At 39.8% G+C, this 16,224-nt stretch overlaps 1 long non-coding RNA gene across 3 annotated transcripts in view; it reads right to left on the bottom strand.

Moving 5' to 3' along the window:
* Window positions 1–2,394: 2,394 nt before the first annotated feature.
* The window catches only part of LOC103158614, a 29,754-nt gene continuing 15,924 nt past the window's right edge, over window positions 2,395–16,224 (bottom strand). Inside the window, exons 1-5 of one of the 3 annotated variants that reach the window (XR_004771276.1) lie at window positions 11,162–14,754; window positions 10,990–11,036; window positions 9,152–9,217; window positions 7,751–7,879; window positions 2,395–2,838 (exon numbers count right to left, since the gene is read on the bottom strand). This is a non-coding gene — a long non-coding RNA (uncharacterized LOC103158614). Of the gene's footprint in view, window positions 2,839–7,750; window positions 7,880–9,151; window positions 9,218–9,849; window positions 9,916–10,989; window positions 11,037–11,161; window positions 14,755–16,224 lie in introns of those variants that run through there. The other 2 variants (XR_003488039.2, XR_003488040.2) reach the window with 2 other exon arrangements.

Below are 16,224 nucleotides of genomic sequence, written 5' to 3'. Positions count from 1 at the left end.
AGTATTCATTCTCTCTCTTGCCCTGGGGCAACAATTATCATTTTGTTCCTTTGCTTTTGACCATCAGTCACCATTCACCTCCCTCCCACGTGTCCTCCTACCCTGTCTAATATCACTTGCTCCTCAGTTAAGATGGAATGTCTTGCAGAGATCTAGAAATCTCTGTTAGACCCACAGCACTATGGTTTCCAGGTCCTCCCCTATCACTCTATCAGAGTACTAGCACTATGTAACTACAAAGTTTTATTTAAATAATCTCTTTCCCCACTATGCTGAGAACTCTTTGACAAAGTTGTCCTGTTCACAAATTTAATCACAAGCACAGCAATTAACTGCCATGTAAGTGGTAGCTGAATTAATGAACAAATCAAAATCATCCATTAAATTTTTATTAATAATAATTGTGTCAGTCAGCTCTTGCTACATAACAAGCTCTCTAGAATAGTCTCATAAAATAGTGTATTTTCATCCTCACACTTATTACTTTATAGGTGGCTTCCAAACATCTGTATGTCAAGGGACAGGCAGAGAAGCTCTGATCCACCTTCCTCTCATTCATATGGGATTAACAGGTCACCTGTGCAGGAATTAAAATAATAATGGCAGAAATGCAAGAGACAAGAGGCCAGTCATGCAAAGATAATGCAATTCAAGGATATCCAAAGCCTTTGTTTTTCAAGTCCATTATTATTCCATTAATATATATATATATATATATATATTATATATATATATATATGTCATTAGTGGGTGAGAATTATACTCTACTCATAAGTAGCAGGTAAGGAGATCTTGTATCTATTCAACCATAAACAAAGGATCAACCGACATTGAATTCATGGATGTGCTCTTTTCCTCATAGGAAATATGTTAAACAAATTTCACCTTTGATGCCCTGGGCTTTGCTGCTTATGACATTCCTTATTTATAAAGTGAGTCACAGCACCTGACACTGACAATATTCAAATAAGGTAAAGCATATACACAAATGATTTTCCAACCAAATCCTATGTTGTTCTTCATGAAGACTACATGCCACTTTGGAGATAGAAAGGATTCTAAAGTTAGGCAGACCTGGATGTTGTCACTTGTTAACCACATGATTGGGACAGGAGTTAAAACTCTGCAAGTCTACTTTGTCTCCTGTGATAAATGGGTATGATAACGGTATCTAACTCATAGGGTAGCTGTACGGTAAAATGGCACATAATCTCTGTGCTATTTATAGGCACACTTTATTTGTATCTGTGCTGGTTTATGTAGATTGGCAACTTGACATGATCTTGAATCACCTTGGAGACAAATCTTTGGGCAGGTCCATGAGGGATTTTCTGGACGAGGTTAATTGGGGTGAGAAGAACTACTCTAAATGAGGGTGACATTACTCCCTGGCTGAGGTCCAGGACTGCATTTAAAAATGAAGAAAAACAGCTGAACACATCCACACTATTGCTCTGCTTCCTGACTTTGGGTACTATGTGATTGGCTGGCTCAGTCTCCCTAGGTTCTCCACCATGGTGGACTGTATCCTCCACCCCTGCCCCAAACTGTAACCCTGATAAACTCCTACTCCCTTAAGTGGTTTATCAGGTATTTTGTGGGAGCCATGAGAAAAATTAACCCACCTAACTCTTTAAACCCCAGTTAAGGCCAAACTAAAGTGCAAGGTCCTAGCTAGCCCTTGCTGGGAACTTCAGCTTGGTTGGCTGCTTTGTTTGATCACTCTTTTCGGGGCTACTTTGATCCACAGAATGGATAGATTCTTCAAGGAAGGAAATATGAGTTAGATCTTCTTTAGGGCTAGTTATCTTACAGCTCTGATGTTGGTTACTTTTCTCCTCGGTGAATCACCTTGGCATTTGACATTATGCAAAAATACTTCTAAAACGATACTGTTGGCCCATGGCCTAGTGTGCTTACTGGGCCATCTCTCCCTGGGTGGATTCACTCACCGCAAATTTTCGACCTCCACCTTATATATGTGATGACATGTATAGGCTACTATGGAGATTGCTCACTGTGCATCGGATGATTATACATGGGTGCCAGGCTGGCCTTGATGCCCTAAGCACCAAATAGTTCCAGTTCCCTAAATCTTAACCTTTTCCTCAGTTGCTTATCTCAACAAAGGGCTTCACACCCACCCAGCTACAAAAGTAAAACACCTCCGAACCGCATTACACTTATCCATTCCCTCATCCTAACCCTTTCATTAATGATATGTTGTCAGTAAAGGTGTTTGGGGATTGGAGAGACGGTTCAGTGGTTAAGTCCTTGTTACTCTTTTGGATGACATTGTAGCTCCAGGGAATCCCATGTCCACTTCCAACACTGGCAGAACATACACACAAGTAGCATAAATACATACAACACATAAATAATGAAAAAAAGACCTTCAATCTTAGACTGATGATATAGCTCGTTGGATAAGAGTCCATCTGGATAAGAGTCCTGATTCAGTTCCCAACAACCACATTGGGTGACTTACAGCCTTCTGGAAAGCCAAATCCAAGGATACAACACCCTCCTCTGGCCCTGGCAGGGACCTACACACATAGCATACACTCGTGCCCCCCCAAACATACACATAATTAAAAATAAAAAAACAAGTCTTACAAAAATATGTTCTGGGTAATGGGAAACATAAAACCCTCAACATAAATGAGCTTTAAAAGGTTGTTATCAGCTCACATGGTATCCAGAATGGAACAGATTCTGGTTATAAATCTCCTGAAGCCCTGCCATTTTCTTAGCTTCATAGCTGTCTCCATTTCCCCTCAGTCAGCTTTGTTCCCACACTAGTCATATGTCTCCTGCAACAATTCCAGGCACTGTTATCTGTAAAGACAGACAATGCAAAATTAACAAATGCTGCAGGATTATCTTCCCAAAGTGAAGAGTCTCTCGATAGATGTTGTCAGTTTTCTGTTGGCTGAAAGATTCATTCTTAACCCGTTCACCAGCACATAGGCTGCATCTGTCATGCATAATGTGGGCCACCACACGGATGCTTCCTCATCCCATTTATTTGGCAATACATAGCAAGAGCCCTACAAAGTCTGCTTCCTCAATACCCCAAGATTTCTGCCTTAGTTAAGACACTAAGTTCCTCTCATGAGGATCCTTCCTTTCTGTCTTCCCAATTTTCATGCTTTGAGCTCCACTACTCATCCTAATCCTTAAAAAAAATATTAAAGATAGCTTTTTAAGGGAGCTCACCTGACACCCCTTGCATCCTAGAAAATGGTCATATTTTCTCACCGTGTGCAGCCCAGACTCTACAATCAGATTCTTCGTAAGCTAGTCATACTTCCTTTCCCACTGTGGCATTCCTCTAATCCTAATGATTTATGGTAGGGTTTTTATTGATCATTTTAGCAAGGCATTGCGCTAAATCTTCTCTATGCATTGTATCAGCTCTCTGTGAGGTAGATATTACTGTCATTGACCCTGCATGACAAAGGAAGCTGAGATTCAGGCAGGTCAAGTAGTTTTCTCAGGATCACCTTGAGAGCTGTCTGTGTTCTCAGTGTGAGCTGAACCTGAGACCAGGAACTCTTTTCAAAGCTCTTGCTTCTAACCCCTTTATCACACATCTTTTCCTCCATCTGAGTTTTTCCCATCTAGAAATGATCCATCCTGTCAATTGCTTATGGATTCTACAAGTATTTTTGAAAGCTTCTTCTATGCCAGGCTCTGTATGCCAGGGATCCAATGAAAAATAAGATAGATTTCACCGGAATTGTAACTTTCTTTTTAAAAAATATCATTCTGTGCTAATTTCATACATGAATACAATGTATCTAGGTCGTATCTGCCCCATACTTTGTCTCTGTAACCTCTGGGTAACCTCTCCCATTCCCCTTGCAATTTTCTCTCCTCTTTCCTCCTTCTCCCCTCTTCTTTCTAATCCACTGAGCCTATGTTGTGTTTCCTCTATGTGCATAAATGTAGGAAGACATCCACGGGAGCATGGGCAACTTACCTACCAATACTACTGAAGAAAACTAAGTCTCCTTCATCCAGCAACCATAAACTGCTAATAGCTCTTCAGCTAGGGGGTAGGGACCTGTGAGTTCCTTCCATATTCATGCTGTAATGTTGACTGTCTTGATCTTGTGTAGGTCTTGTGACAGAAACCACAGCTACTTCCATCTAGATTCTATTTCTAAGACATGTTCAACTTGGTAGATATGTCTGGAGAAAACCCAACAAGGCCATGTCCTCGTCTGCTAAAGTTTTCATAGTTAAGACTATACACCTCTCTATAACTGCCTTCAGAGTTCTACCCTATCTTTTTATTTCTCTGTCATTGCATACAGCAGTCATAATACTTTATCTGTCTCCGGGACCCTTTAGACAATGAGAGATACACATCAATCTCTCATACTGCCTTCTGGTAGAGACCAGCTATTTCTTGATGAGTGCATTCTGTGCATATTTGTACTAAAATGGGTTATAATAATAGAACACTGTCAACAATTTTTTTGAGATGACACTCTGGACAAGATGGTGCTAATAGCCACAAGGAAGTGACTATGAAAATACTGAAAACACATTTGCCATCCTCAAGGATTCTGTACTCAAGTGTTCTAAACATATAATTTCTAGGTCCAAACTTCCACCAAGCATAACATTGATTAAGTTAATTGAACTCATGCATTCTTCAGATTTATACACTGATCAGTTATTGACCACAGACTGGGCTACATGTCTTGTGTGCTTATGTTCACCTGATTTATGACATTGCTGGTCTGCCCTGATAGATCTTTTTCTATTAAGATGGCCTTTTAAAATACACCTGATTTCTCTCCATCTGTATACTCTTCCTTCCCTATACTCAACACATGTTCATTAAGAAACCACCAAAGAGTCCCTTTATCCATGAGAGCATGTATGAGTGAGTGATTGCTAGAGAGTGATATCATTGCCTACCAGAGTTGGAAGTCACTTGGAAAATTATCTCACCCAAACTTCTCAGGTTGTTAGAGAAGTTGAGCATTATTAGGCTAATTTATTTGAGGTTGTGCAATCAAAAAATGATAAGATTTTTAAATCTGAATGGAACGCAAGAGTCCTACCTTTCTGTGTTGATCTAATGCTATTTCAATAAAATCAAGGGATTCTGTTTTTCTGTCCCTCCTGTGCAGTGGCAGTTTTTTCTGGAAGCTTGGAGGTCTTGATTGTAATATCTAAAGAATGATGCTTTAAAAACATCCCATTGTTGCAAAAATGATAGTCTTGGCTCCAAGACAGGCCAGTTTCTGGATTTACTAATTCAGCTCATTAAGTTTAATCTGTGTCCATAAAGAAAAATGTTGCCTCTTGATTTATTTAGCTTGCAAGACTATATTTCTTTTTACACACAGACTGCTGGGACAGTCCCTGAGTCAGCTCTCAGCTACCCTTCTTTCACGATGATTTAGGAAATAGTAGAGAAAGGAAGCATAAGAGAAAGGAGAGGGGTTGGCTAAAAGCCTTCCAGATACAGGAGAGGATGTCTTTGGTTTCATAGGACAAGCCAGACATCAAAGAGATGAAGGGAAGGCATTTCTATCAGGAGATAGAAATAAGAGTGTTGGGGGGGGATGGGTATCTTTTTTTTAAACTCTAACCAAGAAATTGAGATTGAATAAATCATGTAAGACCATATTAAGATGAGGAGTACAATGCAGATGTGAACATCTCAGCAACAACAATAAGATGTCACTTGCACAGTGAAGCCATGGAGGTGGGGAGGAAGATGTGAAGGAGAGAGAAAATACGTGTAATGAACACCATCAAAAGGAATAGTGATTTTAAGCTTATTTTTAGAGTTCTAGCAGCCAACAGAACTTAGAGCATAACAATAGTGCTGTCAAAAGCAGGGAAAGAATACAGTGTGAAGGGAGGCAAACAAGAAATCAAGAAATGCAGTTTTAAGCACAGACCTAGACCAGTGGGGGCCAACGTCAGAATAAAATCAGAATAAATTGCAGGAATAGATGCTGCTGCCAAATGGTGAGATAAAATTGCAGTTATCCATTCCAACTTGAACATCTCTGCACCATCAAATCCTTATCATGTGCACGCAAGACTTTGAAGTCAGAAAAACCCATAATTCAGCAGCAAACTAATTAGGCGATGCACCTGTGTAGGCTAAGTCATTAGGGGATGCACCTGTGTAGGCTACGGCCTGAGGATCGGCTGAATAAGACAGGGCCAAGTGTTAAGTATGACAAGGGAGGGATTTTTCTGGTTGAGGAAAAAAGCAAGAAGGACTTGGGAGATTTCCCAAGGAAGTGAAGAGGTAGACAGATAATGAAAAATTGAGTGTCTACTGGAAATGAGAATGCAAGGGCTCTAGAGGCAGGGATCGGAGTGCCCACAGTTAGATGAATGCTGGAATACGGTGACTTTTTTGAGCAAGCACAGATTGGGCAATACTGGTGGAGTAGGTGGTGAGTTATAAGACCGTGGGGAGAAAACAAGAGGGGTTCATATATCATGAACCTTTCAAGAGATTGCATTTCCATCGATAGACCACAGGACACAAACTCAAATGCACAGAACACTGAGGCAGATGGACAGAACCATGGATGAGGACAAGAAACAAGAGTGCTAACGGGTCCTCTTGTTTGCAGTTGTCATAGGAATTAGTCACAGCACAGGGTCCTCGTTCCAATGCTCCACCACAGTATCCGATATTCAGTAGGCCCTAAACTGAAGAGAGCACTCAAACATTTAACTTTGAGGGCATTGGGAATTTTATGCGGTGGGTCCTGCTATGTTATGACAACAAATAAACTCCAGTATCCATATCATAACAGGAAACAGGCTTATGTCCCACTCAGATAGACCGATGTGTGTGGAACAGCCCGATTTCATGTCCTTATGTCTGGGGGCGGGACTTGTGGCCACTAGGGTCATTAAACTTACCTCAGGGGCACTCACTGTCTCTGAAAAGCACTGGCTTGGGCACCCACTGGTTGGGATGAATTCAGTCCTTGCTCTCAGCCTAATTTAAGGGAGGACTGAGAATGGTCACAGCACACGGTGGGATTCCATAAGCCCTCACTTGTCTGAAACCGCGACTCATTGTAAAAGCCTATTTAAAGATAATACAAGGGCCGGTGCGTCATAGTCAGCCTCAGCAGAGAGATGGTAGTCTATGATCTCTTCCACTATTCAAGACCTAAGGCTTTAAAAATTATTGCACTCGCAGAGGCAATGCCGAGGACTGGCCAGATGGGGGCGATACTAGATGCAGCAGATTTAATGAAACTGCTTTGGGAATCAGTATTGGGGATCCACGACAGGGTAGAAACTGGATCCAGAGAGCAAGTTTTCCTCCTGAGTAGTGTGTTTTCTGTTGGTTTGGTGTGAAGACGGCATCCACAGCGTTTATGGGAGTTGGCCAAGATGCCCAGGTCAACAAGCAGCCACTGCCGAGCCTGGCTTTATTTATTGTTTATTTATTTTTAAATATTAGTAGAAAAGTAATGAAAATGTAAAACCTTTGACTCTGAGAATTGTGCTTTGGGGAGCTTATTTAACACAAACACCCAGTACCATCAGATTTTGTTCATAACTGATTTTAAATGCGAATCTTTCCCCCAAAGAGATTGCTTTCTTCCTAACGTGTAAGACCCGCCAAAGGGTAAACATCAAACCGATAATGTATTCATTCTTTAACCTTGATTTAGACTCCTTTGCCATTACCTTCTGGGAAATCCTTGGCTTAAGCGAGAAATATTTTTATCTTTCTCACCTCTAAACGTGCCTCAGCTCTGGAACAGGGAGTATTCTAATGAGCGAGGTTCCCAGCCATCTGCCATGAGATTCTGCTTGAGAGTTCATCCAAGTCTCTAAGGCTGGGAAGCAGTTAATCCACTTGAGCCTAGAGCAGAAAAGAAGCCTCGGTGTGAAATAAGGAATGGAATGTTCTGGGTTTCATTCTATGGCCAGCAGAGCAAGGGCTCACACATCATAGCTTGTCACTGAACCATTTTTTCCACTCCCTGCCAAATTCTCCCTGGAGGTAGAAACTCCCCAGGCTTCCTGGTATTTGTCCTTTTGTTTAGAGGGTCAGACAAAAGAGTTATCAGGAAGAGAAAAGCACTTGGTTACCAAAACATTTGGAGACATAGATGTTGTTAGCATTCTTACCCTCTAACCTAAGACAGAATTCAACAGATGAGTTATTATGATGATACCCTTAGGGACCATGATTTTGACTGGAAGAAAAAACAATCAAATTGTCCCTGAGTGTCTTTTTAGGAAAGATCCAGAGAATGTCTGAGTTTTCTATTCTTTACACAAATGCACTATTAGAGCAAAACCAAATGGATTATACATCGAATCATACACCCATAAGACCAAATACTACAACAATGCATGCTAGACAGTGTGGCCTAGGTTAGCACAGAAGTTCACCAGAGGAAAGTCTGAGGGATTTGAATGACAAAATTAGCAGGCAGATAGCCTGAGCATAGCCTCTGGCACTATGTTCAAGGAAGAGCAGACCTATGCACAAACATACATAACTGGAAACAACCCATAGAATTAAGTTTTCAGTGCTACAAAAATGGTCTAATTGGACTCATATGGAATCAGTGGATATACTAATGTACTAATTATACTGTAAATACAAAAATATTAGAAACATGGGCTGTTGGAGTTGGCCCAATCAGTAACATGCTTGCATCGGGATAATTCTATACCAAGCATCCATGTAAAGAGTCAGGCATTATGGCATGCGTTGTAACCCCAGCACTGAGGAGGCTGATATAGACAGATTCATCAGCCAGTCTAGCCTGATCAGTGCTGCAAATTCCACCAAGCAATATGGATGGCTCTTGAAGGAGGGCACCTGAGACTGACCTCTGGCCTTCCCATGTACATGTACACAATGTATGTGCATGCACACACACATAACACATACACACATGAGAACACATAAGCATACATATCCCCATGTGTACACATACAGAATAAATACATAAATAATGGGAAATAATTTAGTAGAAAAATGAAATGAGTTAAGTGATGATCAATTTAAGGATTAAGAGGGGAAAGGCACATGGAAAGGAAAGTAAAACAGTAGAAAAGAATAGTTGTGGGTAGCACTCTGATTCCACAGTGATCACAATGAAAAGCTATGGAATTCTACCTTGCAAAAACCACCAGACACGGTGACCATATCCATGGGCAGGAAAACCGTGGTCAAAACATATTTCTAGGAAAGAGAAGGAATACTTAGGAATGCCAATATTTGAGAAATGGGAATTCATGGTAGACAGCAATAATTGGGAACAAAGATGCCCACTGCTCCCTAAAGCAGCCTTGTGATTGGCACCTAATGGCTGTCAATAAACATTTCTTGAAGGAATAATTGAACATACACAAAGAAGAAGAGGACACTTTTAATGTTTCCCAGACAGAAATATAAAGTTGGAGAGCCAGAGAGTACAGAGATCATTCGAAGGAAGTTAACATAATGCAATATTCTGCACCCAGCTGATAGGGAATAACAAGGTTCTTATTATGTATTGACAGACTTTACAAAAATAGCCATTTGTTAGCTACGAACAGTCTTTAGAAATTCAAATAATGGTGTTGCATAAGATCAGTAATTCCCCCCCCCCCCGATACACAAATTTTATTGGGTCTGAGAACCTCCTAGTGAGCTAATTAAATCATGGGACATTGGGCTCAGTATGTGGAGTACAGAGTCAACACATTTGGGGCAAGAGTTAGGAATCCTCATTTCTAAAAAGTTCTCAGGGAGATGAAGGTGGTATCTCTCCTGGGACAATTCTTTAATTTTTTTTAAAAAATATCCTCCCAGATCTTTCCCCATCTCCTTACCTATCCAATTTCATGTTTTCTTCTCTTTCTCTCTCCTCAAAATAAATAAACAAGACAAAAGGCAAGGTAAAAATGAAACACTAAGACAAAAAATATAAAATATCAAAATAAATCAAAAAGTGGAGCAAAAAAAAAAAAGAGTTCATTTTGTGTTAGTCAATCATTCCTGAGCTCTGGAGTGTGACACGCCATTGAGAAAACCGATTTCCCTTTTACTAGCAGGTACCAACTATTTAGCAATGCTAAATCACTATTGGGTTAGGTGTGAGACTTTGTGTCTACTTCCCCTTCTCCATGCAGAAATTTTTGTGTTGGTTGAACTTGAATTTGTGCATGCTGTCCCAGTTTCTGTTAATCAGCCTGTTGTGTCTGCACGACACTGTTTCTTTGCAGTCATCCCCCACCTCTGTCTTTAAATTTTTCTTACCTCCCCTTCTTCACAGATCCTCTAGCCTTGGGGGTGGTGGTTGACAATGACATCCTGTATAGGACCAAGTGCTCCAAAGTCTCTCACTCTCTACACATTGGACCATGCTGAATCTCATTGCCTAGTTATGAAAGTAGCTTCTTTGATGAAGGCTGAGCAACGCTCTGCTCTATGGGTGTATCTCACAGGCAGGTCACTGTTGTACCTTGTAGTCTGTGTGGCTGGGTGAGATTTATAATTTCCCTTCTCTCTAAGATCACGCAAAATCCCTTCCAGCGCTGTGAATGCTAGGCTGAAGTAGATAGGTCCTTCCTACCAAGCTGTAGAAAGCAAGGAATAGCCTTGGAAACCTGTGATGTTAGCGGAAGAGAGTCTATGGGTCTTCTTTGGTCAACAACTCAACAAGATGTAGCTCATTCCTGGCACTGAAGGATTTACTTGGTGGCAGAAGATGTTGAGTCAGGACAATGTCACCCCATTCTATGATTCTAGTTAAATTCTTTTCTAATATGTACATATTTGAGGAAGCCTCTATAGGAGTAGGTTTCCACATGGCTTTTCAGAAGACCTTTAGTGTTAATTGTCTCTCTCTGGTGCAATAATTACTCCACAGCAATTTGCAATATTTCACAATTGGTAAAGAATAAAATGTCTTTTAAAACGAGCAATCAAATCTGTACCTCAATCTTTTTTAATGCTCTTTAACTACTCACCTGTAACTCCAGGAGATCCAACAGCCTCTTCTGGCCTCAGTGTGCACCTGTGCTCATGGGCATGCAAACACGAACGTATGCATCATTAAAAATTTTAAATGACTCAAAGAGACATTTAATTCTTTTCTTTTAAAATTGGAATATACTAATTACACAGCGATCATTTGCATACCATGTCCTTTTACGGTATTCACACTCAACCTCGACTTTCTCCCCACTCGGTCTCCCGGATGCCATTATTTTCATCCATTCCGACAGATGGTCTCACTTCTTCCTTCACGTCTTATGTTCAAATGATTCTATGGATCTATATAAAATCTAGGAGTGAAAACTGAGTGGCATTTGTCTTTCTATTTGGTTTAACATGATGACCTCCCACTGGCATCCATTTTCCTGCAGATAGTAGAATTTTGTTTTACTTCATGGCTGAATAGGATCCCATCATGCTATTCTGCTACTCGCATAGATCAATGCCTTACTCAGTCGTCGTCAGACAGGCTTCCTTTGGCAGCAGATATGAACACATGCCGAGACCCACAGCCAGACACTACATGGAGAGAGACTCTAAATGGGAGGTCTCCATCAAATCCTTCCCATCGGAGCTCGGAGAATCTCAATGAAGGGGAGACTGAAAGATTGTAAGAGCCCAGAGGACACCAGGAGAACAAGGTCCCCTGAGTCAACTAAGTCAGGCACATAAGAACTCACAGAGACGAAAGACAACGAAAGCATGGGGTCCACAAGAACCTGCACCAGGTCCTCTTTATTTTTTTATTTTTTGGTTTTTTGAGACAGGGTTTCTCTGTGTAACTTTGGAGCCTATCCTGGCACTCGCTCAGGAGACCAGGTCCTCTTTTTATATATTATAGTTACTAGCATGGTATTTTTGTGGGACACTTGACTGTGGGAGCAATTGGTTCTCTGACACTTGTGCCTACTCTTGGGACTCTTTTCCTCCTGTTGGGTTGCCGTGTCCAACTTTGATATGATAGCTTTGGCTTCATCTTATTATATTTTAGTTTATCCTGTTTGGTTGATATCTCTTAGGAGCCTGTTCTTTCCTAATGAGAGGGAGAGAATCTGGAGGGGAGGTGGGGAGGGACTTGGGAAGAGTAGAGGGAGCAGAGACTATCATAAGGATACATTGTATGAGAAAACAATCTTTGCTTTTCAATAAAAGAAAAACATGGAAAAATCCATCCTGTATATATTCTATATGGTCTTTATCCATTCATGTGTTGACAGATCCCTAGACTAATTCCACAACTTGGCTATTGCCAATAGGACTGCAGTAAACCAGGTTGCAAGTGCCTCTGTGGTATGTACATCTAGGTATGTACATCTGTGGTATGTTCATCTCCAGCCCATTAGGAATGTATCAGGGGTGATATAGCTGACTCATACGGTGGACTCTGTTTTCACTTTAAAACAAAACAAAAAACAAAAAAAAAACCTCCACGAAGTCTTCCACTGTGACGGAAACAGTCTACATCCCAATCAGCAAGGTACAAGGAATTCTTTTTCCCTCCTCTCCTTGCCAGCATTAGCTTCCTTATTCAAGGCCATTAGGACTGGAGTGAGGTAGACTGTCATCATTTTAATATCCCTGAAGGAATTTCAACATCTTTTCATCTGCCCATTGACATCTATCCCTCGTCTTTTAAGAGCTGCCTGTTCATTTCCCTAGCCCATTTATTGATCAGATCGCTTGGATTCTTACCCTTTTAGTCTTTTAAGATCTGCACGTGTTCTAGCTGTTAGTCAGACAGACACACAGCTAACATTGCTTAAGCTGTCTGATCCTTCGCTGTGCAGAGGCGTTTTCCCTTCACACAATCCCATCTGCCAATCCTTGACTTTATTTTCTAAGCTAACAGTGTCCTCGTCAGGGACCTCGTACGCCCTGGTTTATGCCTCCCTACATCCTGAAGCATGGTTCCTACATGTCGCCCTAGCCACGTCAGGGTTTCTGGTCTTACATTAAAGGTTTTTGTTTTATTTTGAATCGAGAAATAAGGAATTAGTTTAATTCTTCCACAGGTGAATTTCCAGAAAAATTGTTGACAATGGTGCTTTTTCTCAACCCCTGTCCCCCTTTTTTTTTGGCTTCTCTGTCAAAAGCTGGTATCTGCAGCTGGCTCTTCTACTCTATATCCGTGCTTGTGTGTTTGTATCTGTGCCTTCCATTTTATGATCATTCTGTCAGTGTTTGGTTCCGTGCCAGTGTTGTGCCAGGTGACACAGCAAAAAGTATTGAAATCAGGTGCACTGATACGGCCAGCATTCTTCTCAGTCCTCAGAATTGCTTCAGCCTTCTTTTGTGACCAGGGCCTCTCCTGCTTCTCTATGAATTTCAGGACTTATTCTCACTTTCTGTGAAGAATGTCATTAGAATCCTAATAGGGCTTGTGCTGAATTTGTAGATTGATTCTGTATATAGAAATTTTCTACAGTATTAATTCTGGTAGCTCATGAACACGAGCATCTTTCTATCTGTAGTGTTGTTTTTCAATTTCTTTCTTCAGTTTTAATTTTTTTCTTCATTACAGATGTTTTTCAGTTCCCTAGAAATGCTTATTTCAAGGTTTGCTTCAAAGTGATAAACAATGGGGTAGTTTTCATTTATTTTCTCAACATGTTTTTATTGTTACATAGAAAAGCTACTAATTCTTACAGATGATCATACATCCTCCCATATATTAATTAGGAACTTTTCTCATGAGATCCTGAGGGCCTTTTAAGTATATGATTACGTTATCTGCAAATAGAAAAAAAAGTTGACTTTCCCTTCTCATTGTATCATTTTATTTCTTTCTCTTATCTTATTGTTCTAGCTAAGACTTTGAGCAGTGTTGGAAAGCAGTGGGGACAGTGGATACTTTTTTCTTGACCCTTATTTCAAGGAAATGCTTCAGTTTTACCTCCATTAAGCATAGAGCTCGGTATAGATTGCTGTGTTGAATATCCTTCACTACTTGAGGAATGTTCTTTTCTATTCCTGGTTTCATCAAGGTTTTCATGGTAAGATGTTGGACTTTGTCAAATGCTTCAGTTCTCCAGGCAAAGAGGCACAGTGTATCCGATTGTATTAGAAACAGGACCCAACTATTTCTTGCACTCAAGAGATAAGCTTTGCTTGGAAAGACACCAAATTAGGGTGAAAGAATGAAAAATTGTTTTATAAGCAAGTGGAACTAGAATACAAGTAAATGTGGGTTTACTAATATATAGCAAATTGTGCTTTGAACAATAATTCGTCAGAAGAAATAAAAATGATTGTTTCATATTGATTTGTTGAACTATCAATACATTAGAAGGATATAATAATTTTAAACATATACACAAGGGGTGTAAGGGTGGCTTCAATATCCCGACCTTACCAACAGGTAAGGAGACAAAATAAACATCAAAAATTGACATCAACCTAGTTGCAGAGAGGGAGGAATGAAGATCAAAGGGGTTGGTACCAGGAAACCCACAGAATCAGCTGGCTTGTACAAGGGGGAGCACATCGACCCCAGACTGCTGTCTGGGAGGCCAGTACTATTGAACAATGAATTGGTCATTAAAGAAATCAAGAAGGAAATTAAAAATTCCTAGAAGAAAACTGATAATGAAAACTCAATATACCCAAACCCATGGGATACAATAAAAGCAATTCTAAGAGAGAAGTTTACAGTTATAAGTGTGTACATTAAAAATTGAAGATGTAAGATAAACAGGTAGGCCAGTGAAGAAGGTTGGGAGCCTTCAGATCTCCACTCTCCCTTCTCTCCTTCAAATCTATCCCCCCCCCCCCGTTCATACCCCCCAGCTCTACAGCAGATCACTTTCCTCTTAGCACTGTTTTCATTGTGACCCATAAGTTTAGGATCTCAAACAGGAGCCTCAGAAACAAACCTCACCCAAAGAATACAAAAGATGGAAGAGAGAATCTCAGACATTGAAGACATGATGGAAGAAATAAATACCTCAGGCAAAGAAAATGTTAAATCTAAAAAAAAATTAGACACAAAACATCTAGGAAATCTGGTTTGTTATGAAAAATAACAAATCTATGAACAATAGCAATAGGCAAAGGAGAAGAAATCCAGGTCAAAGGCATAGAAAATACTCTCAATAAAATCATAAAAGAAAATTTTCCTAACACAAAGAAGGAGATGCTTATCAAGGTACAAGAATCATGTAGAACACCAAACAGACTGGACCAGACAAGAATCTGTTTTCAAGAAAAGAAAGAAATTAAATGCATAAAATAATTTTAATTGACATGTATTCATTGTTTATGATTATAGGTTTCATAAAGACACTTATTTTGTTTAATTTTATCATATACTTTGAAAATAACCACTTTCTATGCCATCTCCTTTTGAGAAAAATCAATTTTACATTTTAACTTGTTAAAAAACAAATTTAGATACCTCATATAAGTAACAACAGCACACATGAAAGCTCTAGAACAAAAAGGTGAAATCAAACCCCAAAGGAGTATACCACAAGAAATAATAAACTCAGGGCTGAAAACAATAGAATAGAAACAAACAAATAAAATAAACCCATGAAATATCAATGAAACAAAGAGTTGTTTTTTTGAGAAAATCAATATGATTGACAAACCCTTAACCAAATTAATTAAGAGGCAGAGAGAACAGATACAAATAAATGAAACTAGAATGAAAAATGGTGACATAAAAACAGACACCGAGGAAATCCAGAGAATCAGAAGAACATACTTTGACCTGTGCTCCACCAAACTGAAAAATCTAAAAGCAAGTTAAAGAGACCCATAAACCCTAGTGAAACAGAAGCAGTAATTAAGTCTTCCAACAACAAAATAGACCCAGGTGGTTCTAGCAGAGATTTCTACCAGATTTCAAAGAATTAATGCTAACACTTCTCAAATTATTCCACAAAACAGAAACAGAAGGAACATTGCTAAATTCTTTTCATGAGACCACAGTTACCCTGAAACCTATACCCATTGAAGAGAACTTCAGACCAATTTCCCTTATGAACATAGATGCAAAATTCTTGAAAACTGAATCCAAGAACACATGAAAAAGTGCATGCACCAAAATCAAGTAAGCTTCATCACAGAGATTCAGAGATGGTTCAACATAGGTGAACAGGTAACCACCATTCACCAAAAAGACAAACACCATATGATCAACTCATTAAATGCAGAAAAGGCCTTTGACAAAATCCAACACCCTTTATTGATAAAAAAAACATGAA

The sequence above is a fragment of the Cricetulus griseus genome, chromosome 10, assembly GCF_003668045.3.
Source record: "Cricetulus griseus strain 17A/GY chromosome 10, alternate assembly CriGri-PICRH-1.0, whole genome shotgun sequence".
Taxonomy (NCBI): Eukaryota; Metazoa; Chordata; class Mammalia; order Rodentia; family Cricetidae; genus Cricetulus; species Cricetulus griseus.
Note: the sequence above shows the minus strand (reverse complement) of the source record. Positions and strands in the feature narration are given on the sequence as shown.